At 49.6% G+C, this 15,451-nt stretch overlaps 1 protein-coding gene across 10 annotated transcripts in view; it reads left to right on the top strand.

The window, feature by feature from the left end:
* The window catches only part of POU2F2 (POU class 2 homeobox 2), a 110,905-nt gene that overhangs the window by 8,146 nt on the left and 87,308 nt on the right, over window positions 1-15,451 (top strand). For 7 of the 10 annotated variants that reach the window (XM_074023740.1, XM_074023738.1, XM_074023744.1 and 4 more), the window contains exon 1: window positions 14,573-14,726. The exons of the other annotated variants lie outside the window; for them this stretch is intronic. The gene's annotated coding sequence lies outside the window, so the exon portion shown is untranslated. Of the gene's footprint in view, window positions 1-14,572; window positions 14,727-15,451 lie in introns of those variants that run through there. 10 annotated transcript variants of the gene reach the window in all.

Here is a 15,451-nt window from a genome sequence, read left to right as displayed (position 1 = left end):
TTTTTTCAGGTTACAGACTTTGCCAGACCTACGCTAAAATCCACCTCACCATTGTATTTATAAGTGTTAATTTAACCTTTTTTCCCACAGTACTTCCTTGGCCTACCGGGTACGCCTCGACATTACTCCGACTATCCTGATGCATATACCGCGTGAAATATTATCTCATCTGTAGGCTCATTTATCTCACTAACAGCAGTCATACGAATAATCTTTATAATTTTTGTATTTTTAGTGGAGACCGGGTTTCACCATCTTGTGCAGGCTGGTCTCCAATTCCTGACCTCGAGTGATCAGCCTGCCTCGGCCTCACAAAGTGCTGGGATTACAGGTGTGAGCCATCGTGCCCAGCCCCTTATACCTCCAGCCTCTGCCTTATCTGCCAGCATATCCCTGACTGTGGTCCAGGTGGTAGAACTTGGCTCAGGGAAAAATGGTGGCAGAGTAGCACATACAAGTGTCACTCAAACTTCTTAGCTAGCCCCCTCTCTCACTTACCCTTCTCCCTTGAGTATCCTTACAACCCTACCCTTTCAGTCTCAACAAATAAAATTGAGGCAAACGGACCATGATTTCCTTCAGCTTGTTATCAAACCTATATATATATATATATATATAGGTTTTTATACATATTTATAGATAGATTTTTTTAAATGAATGAAACAGCCCTTCATGTAGCCACACCCATATTTATTTCACTTCTCCAGGCTCTGTTCTGGTCCCCCTCTCTACCTGTGTATTGCTCATCCCAGCATGACTCCCAGACTCTTACTCCATCTTTCTTCCCTTCCCTGTTTTCAGACCTTCCCTCTTCTCTGTCCTCCTTCTCAACCTATAGATACATTCACATTTCTACTACCTTAGAAACTAACTAAAAGAAAAAAACTCACCAGATGCAGAGTGGCTCATGCCCATAATCCCAGCACTTTGGGAGGCTGAGGTGGGAGGATTGCTTGAGCCAAGAGTTCGAGACCAGAATGGGCAATATAGTGAGACCTTGTCTCTGCTAAAAATAAAAAAAATTAGCCAAGTGTGGTGGTGTGCACCTGTTGTAGTCCCAGCTACTCAGGAGGCTGAGGGAGGAGGATTGCTGAAACCTGGGAGATTGAGGCTACAGTGAGCTATGATCCCACCACTGCACTCCAGCCTGGGTGACAGAGTGAGACCCTCTCTCAAAAACAAAGAAACAAAACAAACTCCCTCCCACTCAAAAAAACCTCTACTTTCCTCCAGGCTTTGCTGCCCTCGTGCTTGTCCTTCGTTGTCCTCCTCATCTCATCCCAAATTCTTGAAAGGACAAGTATGAGTTAGGGTTCTTTGGCTGCAACAGCAGAGACCGACTCTTGCTAACTTAAGCAAGAAAGATATTTATTAGAAGGAGATTAAGGTGGCACTCACAACAGGGAGAGACTAAAGAAGCAGGCTTCAGAAAAGACTAGAACCAGGGCGGTAGCAGGGATTGAAGTAGCAGGAAGGAATGGCAGCTTCCTCAGGACCCTGGGTGCAGCATGAATCAGCTCCAATCAGATTTGGGACTCCTGTCACATAAGCTTATGATTCAGATTCCAGGGAGAGCTTCTGACTGGTGCAGCTTGAGTCATGCGGCCTCCCATGACTCCCCTTGGCCTTTGGACAGCTGGGTGCCCTGACAGTCTCATGGAAACATATCCAGTAGGACATGGGTAATGGGTACTCAGTGAAAAGTCAGGGAGCCATTACAGAGGATGGCGAAATGGATGCTGGGCAGGCAGAAACATTGGTATCCATTCCTGCTTACCAGTCCTGGCCTTCACCTCCCATTTGAGTCACAGCTCACTGAAACCATTCACATTGAGCTTGTTAAGGACTTTGTCTTGCCAAATCCAGGGATATTTTTCATCTTTTTCTAAAGCTTTAACTCCATCGACCAGTACCTCTCTTTTAGAAATCTTTCCTCCCTTGGCTTCTGCATATTAAATCAACCCAAGGCCCTGCCTGCCTGCCTGCCTGCCTTCCTTCCTTCCTTCCTTCCTTCCTTCCTTCCTTCCTTCCTTCCTTCCTTCCTTCCTTCCTTCCTTCCTTCCTTCCTTCCTTCCTTCCTTCCTTCCTTCCTCCCTCCCTCCCTCCCTCCCTCCCTCTCTGTCTTTCTTTCATCTTCTTTTCTTTTTCTTTCTTTTTTTTTTTTCTTGAGACAAACTCTGGCTGTTGTACCCCAGGCTGGAGTGCAATGGCGCGATCTCGGCTCACTGCAACCTCCACCTCCTGGGTTCAAGTGATTCTCCTGCCTCAGCCTCCCAAGTAGCTGGGATTACAGGTGCCTGCCACCATGCCCGGCTAATTTTTGTATTTTTAGTAGAGATGGGGTTTCACCATGTTGGCCAGGCTGGTCTCGAACTCCTGACCTCAGGTGATACACCTGCCTTGGCCTCCTAAAGTGCTGGGATTATAGGCTTGAGCCACTGCGCCCGGCCTCTTTCGTTTTCTTTCTCTTTCTTTCATCTATCTCTCCTTCCTCCGTTCCTCCCTTACTTCCTTCCCTTTCTTTCTCTTTCTTTTCTTTCTTTTTCTTTTTTTCTTTTTCCTTCCTTCCTTCCTTTCTCTCTCTCTCTCTTTCCTTCCTTCCTTTCTTCCTTTTTTCTTTCTTTCTTTCTTTCTTTCTTTCTTTTTCTTTCTTTCTTTCTCTTTCCTTCCTTCCTCCCTCCCTGCGTCCTTTCCTTTCCTTTTTCCTTCCTTCCTCCTTCCTTCCTTTCTCCTTCCTTCCTTGTTCCTTCCTTCCTTCCTCCTTCCTTTCTTCCTTCTTCCTTCCTTCCTTCCTTCCTTTCTCCTTCCTTCCTTTCTCCTTCCTTCCTTCCTCCTTCCTTCCTCCCCTTCCTTCCTTTCTTTCTCCTTCCTTCCTTCTTTCCTTCTTTCTTTCTTTTCTTTCTTTTTTCTTTTTTTTCTTTTTTTTTTTTTTTTTGAGACGGAGTCTCGCTTTGTCGCCCAGGCTGGAGTGCAGTGGCCGGATCTCAGCTCACTGCAAGCTCCGCCTCCCGGGTTTACGCCATTCTCCTGCCTCAGCCTCCCGAGTAGCTGGGACTACAGGCGCCCACCACCTCGCCCGGCTAGTTTTTTGTATTTTTAGTAGAGACGGGGTTTCACCATATTAGCCAGGATGGTCTCGATCTCCTGACCTCGTGATCCGCCCGTCTCGGCCTCCCAAAGTGCTGGGATTACAGGCTTGAGCCACCGCGCCCGGCCTTTTCTTTCTTTTTTCTTTCTTTCTTTCTCTCACTCTGTCACCCAGGCTGGAGTACAGTGGTGCAATCTCAGCTCAACCTCCACCTCCCAGGTTCCAGCGATTCTCACCTCAGTCTCCTGACTAGCTGAGACTACTGGTGTGTGATAACACCCTTAGCTAATGTTTGTATTTTTTGTAGAGATGGAGTTTCACCATGTTGGCCAGGCTGGTCTTGAACTCCTGACATCAAGTGATCTGCTTGCCTTGGCCTCCCAAAGTGCTGGGATTACAGGCGTGAGCCACCACACCCAGCCCTGTTTTTTTTTTTTTTTTTTGAGACAGGGTCTCACTCTGTCAACCAGGTTGGAGTGCAGTGGCACCATTTCAGCTCACTGCAACCTCTGCCTCCCAGGCTTAAGTGATCCTCCCACCTCAGCCTCCTGAATAGCTGGGACCACAGGCACGCACCACCATGTCTGGCTAATTTTTTGTATTTTTGGTAGAGACGGGGTTTTACCATGTTGCCCAGGCTGATCTCGAACTCCTGAGCTCAAGCGATCCACCTGCCTTGGTTTCTGAAAGTGCTGGGATTATAGGCATGAGCCAGTGCGCCAGGCCATAGTCTTTTATAACCTAATCTCAGAAGTATCCCGTCACTTTTGCCACATTCTATTCATGAGAAGTGAGTCACTTTTGAAATGAAATATAGAATGATTTAAAAAAATAAGTGAGTCAAAAGGTTCAGCCCACGTTCAAGCAGAGGGCACCACACAAGGGTATGAGTGTCAGGAGGCAGGGGTCACTGGGGCCTCTTAAGGACTGCCTACCACAGCTTCCATAATGAAGCAGGCTCACGGTTCTCTTCTCTTCTCCCTGACAGCTTCTTCTCTGGTCCATTTAGGGACTCCAGTCCTCTGCCCACCATTTTTTTTTTTTTTTCCGTGATGGAGTCTCGCTCTGTTATCCAGGCTGGAATGCAGCAGCATGATCTCTGCTCCCACTGCAATCTCTGCCTCCAGATTCAAGCAATTCTTCCTACCTCAGCCTCCCAAATAGCTGGGATTACAGGCACCCACGACCACGCCCAGCTAATTTTTGTAGTTTTAGTAGAGATGGGATTTCGCCATGTTTGCCAGGCTGATCTCAAACTCCTGATCTCAGGTGATCTGCCCTCCTCAGCCTCCCAAAGTGCTAGGATTACAGGCGTGAGCCACCGCACCTAGCCTCTGCCCACCTTTGAAATGTGGCGCTTCTCCTGGGCTCTTTCCTGGGCTTAGAGCTCTTCACATTCGGCGTATTCTTCCTGAGGGACATCATCGACTCTTGGTTTCAGCTATCAACTGTATGCTAATAATGTCCAAATCTTCAGCCCAGAGACCTCTCTCCATGACACTACACACAACTGTATTCTAATATAACTCTTTGCTGGATCCAGGGCATGTCCCATAGGTACCTCAGATATAAAAGGTTCAAGAAAGAACTTTGTTGAATAAGTTCTGTGCCTCTATTTTTTCCTGTCTCAATGAATGGCACCTCCAGGCATCCAAGTGAGAAACGTGGGCATCATCCTTGACACAACCCTCTCCCTGACCCTCATATCCAAACATAAAGCCCTGCTGACTTGAGTTACTTCCGGGTTTTTTAAACCTGTTGCCTCCTTCATGTCCCTGATACCAATGTCAATACTGGCCATTAGCATCTCTTGCCTAGGCTATTGCAGTAGCTTCCTGGCTTTTCCTGCCTTCATTCTTGTTCCCTCAGATTCATATTCTCAAAAATGCAAAGCTGCTCTTGATGAAAACCCATCAGCCGCTCCCCATGGCCTCCTAGATCAAAAGATACTTAATGATTGGGCCCCATCTAGTCTCTCCAGCTGCATTTTTCTCTTATGGTTTATGCTTTAGCAATCCCAGCTGCCTCCCTGCCCACAACCTACTCTTCCTCACTTGTGTGCTTTTGTTCATGCTTCCCTCCAATTTTAATGACCCCTTCAGAAGGACTATTTCCTCTTTAAAAGTCTTTTTTTTTTTTTGAGACAGAATCTCTCTCTCTCACCCGGGCTGGAGTGCAGTGGCACGATCTTGGCTCACTGCAAGCTCCACGTCCCAGGTTCACGCCATTCTCCTGCCTCAGCCTCCCGAGTAGCTGGGACTACAGACGCCCACCACCATGCCTAGCCAATTTTTATTTTATTTTTATTTTTAGTAGAGACGGAGTTTCACTTTGTTAGCCAGGATGGTCTCAATCTCCTGACCTCGTGATCCACCCGCCTCAGCCTCCCAATCCCCTTTAAAATTCAAGAAAATGCCTGGTGTAGTTGTGCACACCTACAGTTCCAGCTACTGGGGTGGGCGAGGCAGTAGGATAACTTGAGCCCAGGAGTTCAAGTTTGCAGTGAGCCATGATAGTGCCACTGCACTCCAACCTGGGCAACAGAGTGAGACATCATCTCAAAAATAAGTAAAATTCAATTTTCCCGGTCTAGTTTTGTGTCCTAGCACACTATACTGTTGTGATTTATATATGCATTTGTGTCTCCTACTGGACCATGAGCTTTCTTGATGGCAGGAATTGCGTCCTGTTCTGCTTTGTGTCCCCAGTACCTTCTATGGAGATCATACAAGTATAGGTACTCAAGCTATGTGTATTGAATGGATGAATGGATGAACTGGAGGTCTACATTAACATATGATTTATATTAGTTGGTTCTTCAAGTCAAGTAGAAGTTAGCCAGGGTAAGAAGAGTGAGAAAGGCATTCCAGTTATAGGGAACTGCAAGTACAAAGGCCAGAAGGTTAAGGGAGGTGAATTCAAGGAAGTGGCAGTGGTTTGGTGTGGTTGGAGTATAGGGTGCATAGTGGTGCTCCCAGGAGCCAGTTACTGTGAAGGTCTGAAAAGCTGAGTAAGGAGTTTGGCTTCTGTCGTGTGTGCAACAGGGAATAAGAGTTTGAAGCAGGGGAGTGATTTGATCAGAGCCATATTGTAGAAAGATTAATTACCTCAGTAGCCAGTGTGGAGGATAGACTAGAAAGGGGGCAAGACGGGAGACTGGGAGGCCAGGTAGGAAGGACATCCATGGGCCAAGCAGGAGATGTGGAGGCCTGAACTAGGACACTGGGTGCAGGGAAGAGAAGAGGAGATGGATTTGAGAAATACTCAGTTGAACTCTATGAAATTCCCGTTTTGTAAGAAAAAGCTAGGTGATATTGTCAATTTCATATATTCATAATTTTTCATATTAATATTAATGAAGTAAATGAACTGGATGGGATTTCAAGTCTTTGATTGGATGTGAATATGAGGAAGAGGAAGGTGTCAAGGACAGGGACCGTTTTTCTGACTTGAATGCCAGAACGGATGGAGTGTCACCATGGGGAGCGGGAACCAAGGTCTGGGGGCATGGTAGGGTAGATGACATGTTTAGATTAGACATGTTGATTTTGAGGTATTTTTAGAACCTCTAGGAGGTGGCTGGGTATCCTGATGTGAAGCTTAGGAGAGAGGGCTAAACTGGAGACAAATTTAGTGATTACCAGCATAGAGAAAGCAGTTGTGGGAGGAGATGATTCACCCTGGGAGAGCAGCCAGACAGAGCTGGAGAACCAAGAGAGTAAGGTTTCTTAGACACCAAGAAGATTTTGAAAAGATATCTGTGGCTACATGCTGCAGAGGAGAGTCAGATAGGACTGGAAAGTGTTTGTTGGATTTAGCAAGGAGGAGACTGTCAGGAACAGGGGTGTGTCTTGGGGGACAGTAGTGGGAGTGGCTTGGACTGGCCTCTGGAAGGGCAGGCTGGGCCTGGACTTGGAGGTGTCCCTTCATCCTTAGTAATGCATCACTTCAGCCACCAGGGGGCAGTGGCCACATGGAATCCAGGTTGGAGGGATTCACTGGGGCCCACAAGCTGTTGGAGATATGGACAGCGTTGGGGGACAGGTCCAGAGCAGAGGATGTTTCCTAATGGAGAGAGACATCCCCATGTGAAAAGAGCAGGGAGGAAGTTCTGGGAAGGGCAGCGGGAAGGAGACCTTTCTGTGGGGCAGACAGGAGGACAATTGGAAATCCCCAGTCCTGGCTGGGTGCGGTGGCTTACGCCTGTAATCCCAGCACTTTGGGAGGCCGAGGCGGGCGGATCACAAGGTCAGGAGATCAAGACCATCCTGGCTAACACGGTGAAACCCCGTCTCCACTAAACATGCAAAAAAAAAAAAAAAAAAAAAAAAAAATTAGCCGGGCCTGGTGGCGGGTGCCTGTAGTCCCAGCTACTTGGGAGGCTGAGGCAGGAGAATGGCGTGAACCCGGGAGGCAGAGCTTGCAGTGAGCCGAGATTGCGCCACTGCACTCCAGCCTGGGTGACAGAGCTAGACTCTGTTTCAAAAAAAAAAAGAGAAATCCCCAGTCCTGGCCCAGTGCGATGGCTCATGCCTGTAATCTCGGCACTTTGGGAGATCAAGGCCAGTAGATCACCTGAGCCGAGGAGTTCGAGACCAGGCCATGCAACATGGCAAAAACCTGTCTCTACCACAAAATGCAAAAATTACCAGGGTGTGGTGGCGCACGCCTGTCGTCCCAGCTACTCAGGAGGCTGAGGCAGGAGAAGGTTGAGGCGGCAGTGAGTTGTGATTGCGCCACTGCACTCCAGCCTGGATGACAGAGGGAGACCCTGTCTCAAAAAAAAAAAAAAAAAAAAAAAAAAAATTCCCCAATTGTGTCTTGCACTTTCCTTCTCTCTGGGCCTTTCCAGGTGCAGGTGGGTTTTATTCAACATGGTACTTCCAATAGCCATGGGTTTGTATTTTGAACGTTAATTTTCTTTGCTCTCACTTCTTGATAGTCTTATTCTGCATTCTGTGTTCAAAACATAGTGAACTTTTTTCAGTTCTCACCTGCTTCCATGTGAAAGCTCTTCTTCCATGGGAACGTCTCCTCCATCCTGACTCCTCTTTATCCTTCAGGTCTTATCTCAGGCATCACCTCCTCTCAGAAGCCTTCCCTCACTGCCCCATCCACCTCCTCTTGGCTCCCATAGAACTTTATCTTGAGTCTTGAATATTCTGGCTGGTAATAATTTATTTATTTATTTGCAATCAGCTTTATTGTGATACAATTTGCATGCGATAAAATTCACCAGTTTTAAGTATACAGTTTGATGAGTTTACACGCACATGCAGTTGTGTAACCACCACCACGATCATGTTACAAAACATTTCCATTACCCCAAAAAGTTCCCTCCGGCGCCTTTGCTGTCAGGTCCCCTCCTTCCACTCCAACCCTTTTCAACCACTCATTTGCTTTTCTGTCACAGTAGTTTTGCTGTCTAGAATTTCATGTAAATGGAATCCTACAGTGTGTGGTCTTCTGCATTTCTCACTTTGGTTGTGAGGTACATCTGTGTTGCTGTGTGTATCAATAACTGTGTATTTATTGTTCATTCCCCCCCGGCAACAACTTCAGATGAGGGTCTCTATGAGGGCAGAGTTGTGTATCATTTGCATTTGTTTCTTCAGCTTGCAACATAGTGCTAGCCCGTGATGGTATTCGGTACGCATGTCTTAAATGGAACCAAACTGAATGCTCAGGAAGAGTCAGCCTGGGAGAGCTTCTGAACCCAGGTGTGCATAAGGCAGGACCTATCTGCAAGATGCCTCATGGCCTTTGCATCCCATTCCAGCTGCTCCTCCATTTACCCTGGCTGGTTCTGTTCAGCAGGCCCTCACTTCTCTGGCCTTCTCTAACCTGCTTCTCTTCACCTGGTCTTCGATTCCCCGCTTGTGGTCTCAGGGCCTGCTCCATTGCCTGCTCCATTGCCTGCTCCAACCTCCTCCTGGTCTTTGGAAGTCTCCACACCACTGAGCCCTGGCCTCCCTGAGTCTGCCAGTCTCTCCACTCCTCCTGCCTGTCCCAGGACCCTACCCACTTCAGATGACTCCACATGTCAGTCCAGCTCTGCGTACCTCTCTCTTTGTGCCTCCGGGTCCCTCTCTCTGGGCCCTTTCTAGGATGATGGAGACAGCTGGCTGCCCCATTCTAGGGAGCTAGGTGGTGATTCCTCTTCCTTTATCTCTTTTGCTTCACCTTCATCCTCCGACTCAAACACCTCCCCATAGGAGATCACTGGGGCAACCTCTAAATTTCATTCGACCAGAAAAGCCTTTGTCTGTTTCTTATTTCTTTCCCTTGGGTCTTTATCTCCTTTTCCCATCTTCTTTCTCCTCTCCCCAGTCCCCTTCACTCTTCCTGATACCCTCACTCCACTCTGCTCACCATTCACCTCCCTTCCTCCTTTTCCTAGCTTCCTCTTTTCTCTCCCACCCATTCTCCTCCTGTCCTTGTTCTCCTCCTTCCTCACCCACCACATCTCCCTCTGCCTGTGTCCTCAGGGCCTCCTCCCTTCCTTCTATACATCCAGTTCCAGTTCCAGGTCCAGGTCTGTCTCTCTCTCTCTCTCTTTTTTTTTTTTTTTTTTTTTGAGACAGAGTCTTGCTGTATTGTCCAGGCTGGAGTGCAGTGGCACAATCTCGGCTCACTGCAACCTCCGCCTCCTGGGTTCAAGTGTTTCTTGTGCCTCAGCCTCCCGAATAACAGGTCTCTTCTTTTTGCCCCTTCTCCTTGCACCACTTTTTTTCCTTCTCTCCAGTTTCTTCCCTTCCTGCTTTGTGCGCCTTCGTTTCCCTTATCTCATACCCTTTATCCTCAGAGGTTGGAAGGGAGCCCCAAGACTCGTAACCAAGACACCAAGATGTACACACACACACACACAGCCACAGATGTGTGAACAAATGTTTCATTAATGAGCAAATGCATCTATCTAAAGGTATGTTCAAGGCTGGGCGTGTTGGTTCACACCTGTAATCCCAGTACTTTGGGAGGCTGAGGTGGGTGGACCACCAGCTCAGGAGTTTGAGACCAACTTGACCAACATGGTGAAACCCCGTCTCTACCAAAAATACAAAAATTAGCTGGGCGTGGTGGCATGCGTCTGTAATCCCAGCTACTTGGGAGGCTGAGGCAGGAGAATAGCTTGAACTTGGGAGGTGGAGGTTGCAGAGAGCCGAGATTGTGCCACTGTAGTCCAGCCTGAGTGACAAAGCAAGGCTCTGTCTCGAAAACAAAAAACAAAAAACAAATAAATAAATGTATGTTCAGACGCACACACGCAATTAAAGGCATCAGTAGCTTGCAATGTTTTGTACTTAGTATACATCAGGTACTATTATTTGTATACATATTTCCGAAAGATGAACAGGCAGAACGAGGAGGGAATAAGAGCTGAGCTCACTTGTACAGGAAGAGCCATGTACATGCACACCTGTACCCAGAGATGGCCCTCACTCAGACATGCACACACACATATTCCTCACAGGAGTCTAGTACTTCTGGAATTGGGCTATTTCAGAAGCCAAGAAGGCACACATGTTTTTGCTGTGTTGTATGCAGTGTATGGTGTACATCTTTGCATGTGCCTGGTGTGTATACATATGCTGCATCAGCCTTCGTGGGATCATGACTCAGGGCTGCGCGGAGCCCTAGAAATCAGTTAGGGCAACCTGCATGTGGGGATTGCTTGAGTCTCTTATTGGATCTGACTTTTGTAAGTCCGTGAGGGATGTCAGCTTCTGCTTAATATGGATATTCTGGATAATTAAGATACCAATCATGCATAGGCTGTGGACCACAGACTCTTAACATGCTGGCAAGTAAGCACATGATATGGACTTAGCACATATCAAACGAAGTTTTTTGGATCCTTAAAATTGGTTCTTTAGCCTGGGGGAACATATGGAGACCTCATCTCTGCTAAAAAAAAAATAATACTAGGTGGGTGTGGTGGTCATGCCTATAGTCCCAGCTACTTGGGTGGCTGAGGCAAGAGGGGATTGCTTAAGTCCAGGAGTGTGAGGCTGCGGTGAGCCATGATCACGCTGCTGCACTCCAGCCTAGTTGACAGAGGGAGACCCTGTCTCAGAACAAATAAACAAAAATTGGCGCTGTGTGCTTAGTGTATACTCACTGCACACACAATTATTATGTACTTGGTCATTCTTAGAAAAGATGAGCCCTCCCACCCCATCCATGTACTGGTCCTTGTAGGAGCCAGGGCCAAGAGAGGGAACAGGACATCCTTGGCCTCTGCCCTGTCCCTGCTTCCCTTCTAGTAGGTACTCAGGTTGTCCATAGCTCCTCTTGGGTCTATTGTACATGTACAGACAGAGGGACCTGGGAGTCTTCTGGGTAGCTTCATTGCAGGGTCCGGTATTCCTTTTTGCTCTTTCCAGAGTGGATAGTATGTGAGCTTTCATTATACACATCATTTTTTGAGTTCCCTCCTCACTAGTGGGACCCTATGTGCCTTTGCATGCAAGCGGAGTGGGTGTTTCTTATGTTCAGTTTTGTTATGTGCCTTCTGTGGGTCACCAGAACCTGCTCATGGGTGTCTCTTATGTTCACACTAGCTAAGTCTATTAGGTTGGTGTGCCTGCTTTGTAGGCACGGGGGATGGGGTACTTCCTGCATTCGTTTGTGTTGTGATGACACAGTATAGGTCCCAGGGAGGCTGCTTGGTAGGTGGCTATGGGGTGGTTCCGTATCCACTGTGTTCATGCCCTGTAGGCCCATGTGCCTAGTTTGTGTGCAGGTGGAGTGGGCGTTTCCTGTATTTATTTGTGTTGTGAACACACCGTGTGTATCCCAGGAGTCTGCTCTGTATGGGGGGTATTAAGTGGTCCCATGTCCATTATGTACTTGCTGCATAAGACCCATATACCTACTTTGTATGGACAGAGGGTGTTTCCTTGCATTTATTTGTGTTGCGCACACAGTGCGGGTCCCAGGAGGCTGCTCTGTACAGGGAGTAGTAGGTAGTTCTGTGTCTATTATGCACAGGCTGCACAGGTCCTGGGTACTTACTTTGTACGCCCACGGGGTAGGTGTTTCCTATATTTATTTATGTTACGCACTTCCAGTGTAGGTCTCGGGAGCATTCTCCATACACGTGGGCAGTTGGTGATTCTCGTGTTTCACACACACACACACGAGGGTCCCGCATGCCCACTCAGTACGCACGGGGTAGCCTTGCTGGTAACAAAGCGAAGGGCGGCTGCAGCTGCTAAGCCAAGACCGCGCAGCGCGTGCCTGCGTCCTCCTCCTCCTCCTCCTCCCTTTCCCTCCCTGCCTTCCCCTTCCTTTTTCCTCCCTCTCACACCCCCTCCCAGGTCTGGGTACCACTTGCAACCCTATCCTCCTCTTTGCACCACTGCGCCCCTGCCAGCAGGGGGCAGGAGCCATGCACCCTCCCAAGACCCTATGCCCACCTTCCTCTGGTCGGAGCCCCTTCACCCTTGGCCTTCCTTTCCTTCCTCCCTGTCCCCAAGCCATAATGTGCCTGGCACAGGGGAGGTGCTTGGTGACTGGGCACTGCCCTCCTCTCTTTCCTCCCCTCCCCTCCCTTCCCCACTCCTCTCCTTTCTGCTATTCTTCTCTCCCCTCCTATCTGCCCTTTCCCCCTTGGTGCTTCCCTGGACCCTCTTGTCACCTTCCTACTTTCTGCTCTCACCCCAGCCTGTCCCTTCCTCCTTTACCTGGGCTCTGTCTCTTTGCCCCCCATCCCCAACCTCGTCTACCAGATCTCATTCTCTATTTCTCACTCTCCGTTTGTCTCTTCTTGTCTCTGTCTCGCATCTCTCTGTGGATCTCTGTCCAACAGAAAGCCTCTTCCAGTGCCTTTCTCCATCTCACTGTGTGTCTCTCTGTGTGTCCCCTGAGGTTCCTCTGTTCCTGTCACTTTCTTGCAGTCTCTGTCCATGTCTCTGCATTTCTCTGCCTCACTTTGACTCTCTGGGTCTCTGCCTTTGCTTTCTTTCTCTCACCATCTCTGTACTTCTTTTCATCTCTTTTTATGTCTTGATCTCTGTTTCTCTCTTTGCACATTTCTTTCTGTCTCTGTTTCTTAGGTTCTCTCTCAGAATCCCTATGTATATTTCTCTGTGTTTCTGTCTACACCTCCTTGTTTGACTCTGTCTCCTTGTTTGACTCTGTGTGCCTTTTTCTCTCTCAGTCTCAGTCTCTGTATCTTTTGGTCTCTGTCAGTGTCTGTCTTTCTGGCTTTGCATCTCTCTGTCTCTCTTTCTCTGTCTCTTTCAATGGCTCTTTCTTAATCTCTGCTTCCTCAGGTCTATCTCTCTTACCTCTGTGTGTGTCTGCCTCTGTCTCTATGTCTCCCTATCTCTGTATCTCTGCAACACTGCCTTGCATCTTCATTTGTCTCTCTTTGCATGTAGCTTTCTTCTATCTCTGATTTGTGCATATCTATCTCTTATTTCTGTGACTCTCTCTTTGTGAATTAGTCTCTTTCTCTCTTCATATATATTTTTTCACTATTTCCCTATCTCTGTGTGTCTACTTCTCTGTGGCTATCTTTCTGACTCTGCATCTCTCTCTCTGCATGGACCTCTTCTCCTTATCTCTTTGTCCCTGGGTGTCTCTGTGGTTCTTGGCACCCCTTTGTGTCCCCATCTGCTCCCTCCTCCTTCCTCTCCCCCCACTCTGTCCCTGTGTCTCTATGTTTCTGTGTGTCTCTGGACATCTCTCTGCCTCTATGAGTCTCTCTCTCTGCCTCCATGTCCCCTATACTTCCTGCCCTCTCCCTTCTCCTTTTCCTCTTTGTCTCTGGGTGTCTCTTTGAGTCTCTGGCTTTTAGGGCCTCTCCCTGCCTTTGAGTCCCCTGTGCTCCCCACCCTTCTCTGTCTCTTTTCTCTCTGTGTGTCCCTGTGTCTATTTGTTTCTACGTGTCTCTGTGTCTCTGAGCATCTCTCTACCTCTAGGAGTCTTTCTCTGCCTCTGCATCTTCTGTGCTCCCTGTCCTGTCCCCTCTCTTTTTTTCCTCTGTCTCTGTCTCTGGGCGTCTCTGTGTCTCTGAGTATCTCTGTGAGTCTCTGGACCTCAGGGTCTCCCCATACCTTTGAATCCCTCTCTGCTCCCTGCCCCTCTCCCTTTCCCCTCTGTCTCTTACTGTGTGTCCATGTGTCTCTGTGTCTCTCAGTATCTCTGTGAGTCTCTGTGGGTCTCAAGGATTCTCCTTGTCTCGGTGTTCCCTTCTATTCCTGCCCCTCTCCTCTATCTCTGTGTCTCTGTTTCTGCATATCTCTGCATCTCTCCGTCTCTGTGTCTCTCTGTGTCTCTGTGGGTCTCGGGCCTCTCCCTGCCTCCGTGTCCCCTGCGCTCCCCGCCCTCTCCCTCTCCCTCTCTCCCCCCTCGCTCTCTCACTCGCGCTCTCTCTCTGAGCATCCTTGGGCCCGGGGTTGCCATGGGGACAAGGTGGGAGCCGGGGATGGCGCGCGCCTGGGCTCGCGCCGGCAGCTCAGGCGAGGAGCAGCGGCCAGAGCAGCGCCAGCAGCAGGCAGCGAGCGGGCGCGGGAGCGGGAGCGGGAGCGGGGGTAGCGTTGGCGGCGGCGGCTCCTCCTCGGCCATCCCCTCGGAGCCGTGCAGCTGACGCGCATGGCGAAGACAGCGGCGCCTACCGATGGGAGCAGCGGTAAGGCAAGGCGGCGCGGCGCAGCCGGGCGGGCGGGCGGGCGGCGGGCAGCCTCCTCCTCTCCCCAGCTCGCCTGCGCGCCCGCCCGCCCGCCCTCCCTTCCTCCCTCTCCCCTCGCAGCCCCTGCCCGCCCGCCCGCCCGCGCCGCGCTCGCCCTTCCATTTAAAAATCTTTAAAACTTTGCATATTAATATCTGCGCTTTGCATAATCTGACCCGCGCTTTATTGATTGCAAGAAGCTTAATGCAGCCGGCTCGGCCTATTGCAGAGAGCTCTCCGGGCGGGAGCCGGGCGGGCGCCGCTCACTCCGCACCGCGCTCCGGCTGCCGGCCGCAGCCGCCGCGGCCCCGGCCCTCTCGCCTCCCTCTCGGCGCCCGGCGCCGGGGCTTTGCCCCCTGGCTGGGTATTTTTATTATTTGGGGATGGGGTGGGGGTCAGCTTGCTCTCAGTGGCAGTGAGGGAACCAAAGGAGAGGTGTACGTGGGGGCGGGGGGAAGGGATGGGAAGAAATGGGGACGGAGAGGAGGTGAAGAGGGAGAGGAAAAAGGGAGAAGGGGCAAGAAGGATGGAGAAAGGAGAGGCGTGGAGGGGGAAGCAGTAGAGAGAGGAGAGGGTAGTCGGCTGAGGACGGACCTGAAAGGACGGAGGAGCGGAGGAGCGAGAGCCGAGGCAGAGGAGAAAGGAGGGAGGCAAGAGCGCAGACTAGAGAAAGAGCCTGACGGCCG

The sequence above is a fragment of the Macaca fascicularis genome, chromosome 19 (assembly GCF_037993035.2).
Source record: "Macaca fascicularis isolate 582-1 chromosome 19, T2T-MFA8v1.1".
NCBI lineage: Eukaryota > Metazoa > Chordata > Mammalia > Primates > Cercopithecidae > Macaca > Macaca fascicularis.
This window is presented reverse-complemented; position numbering and strand designations above follow the sequence as displayed.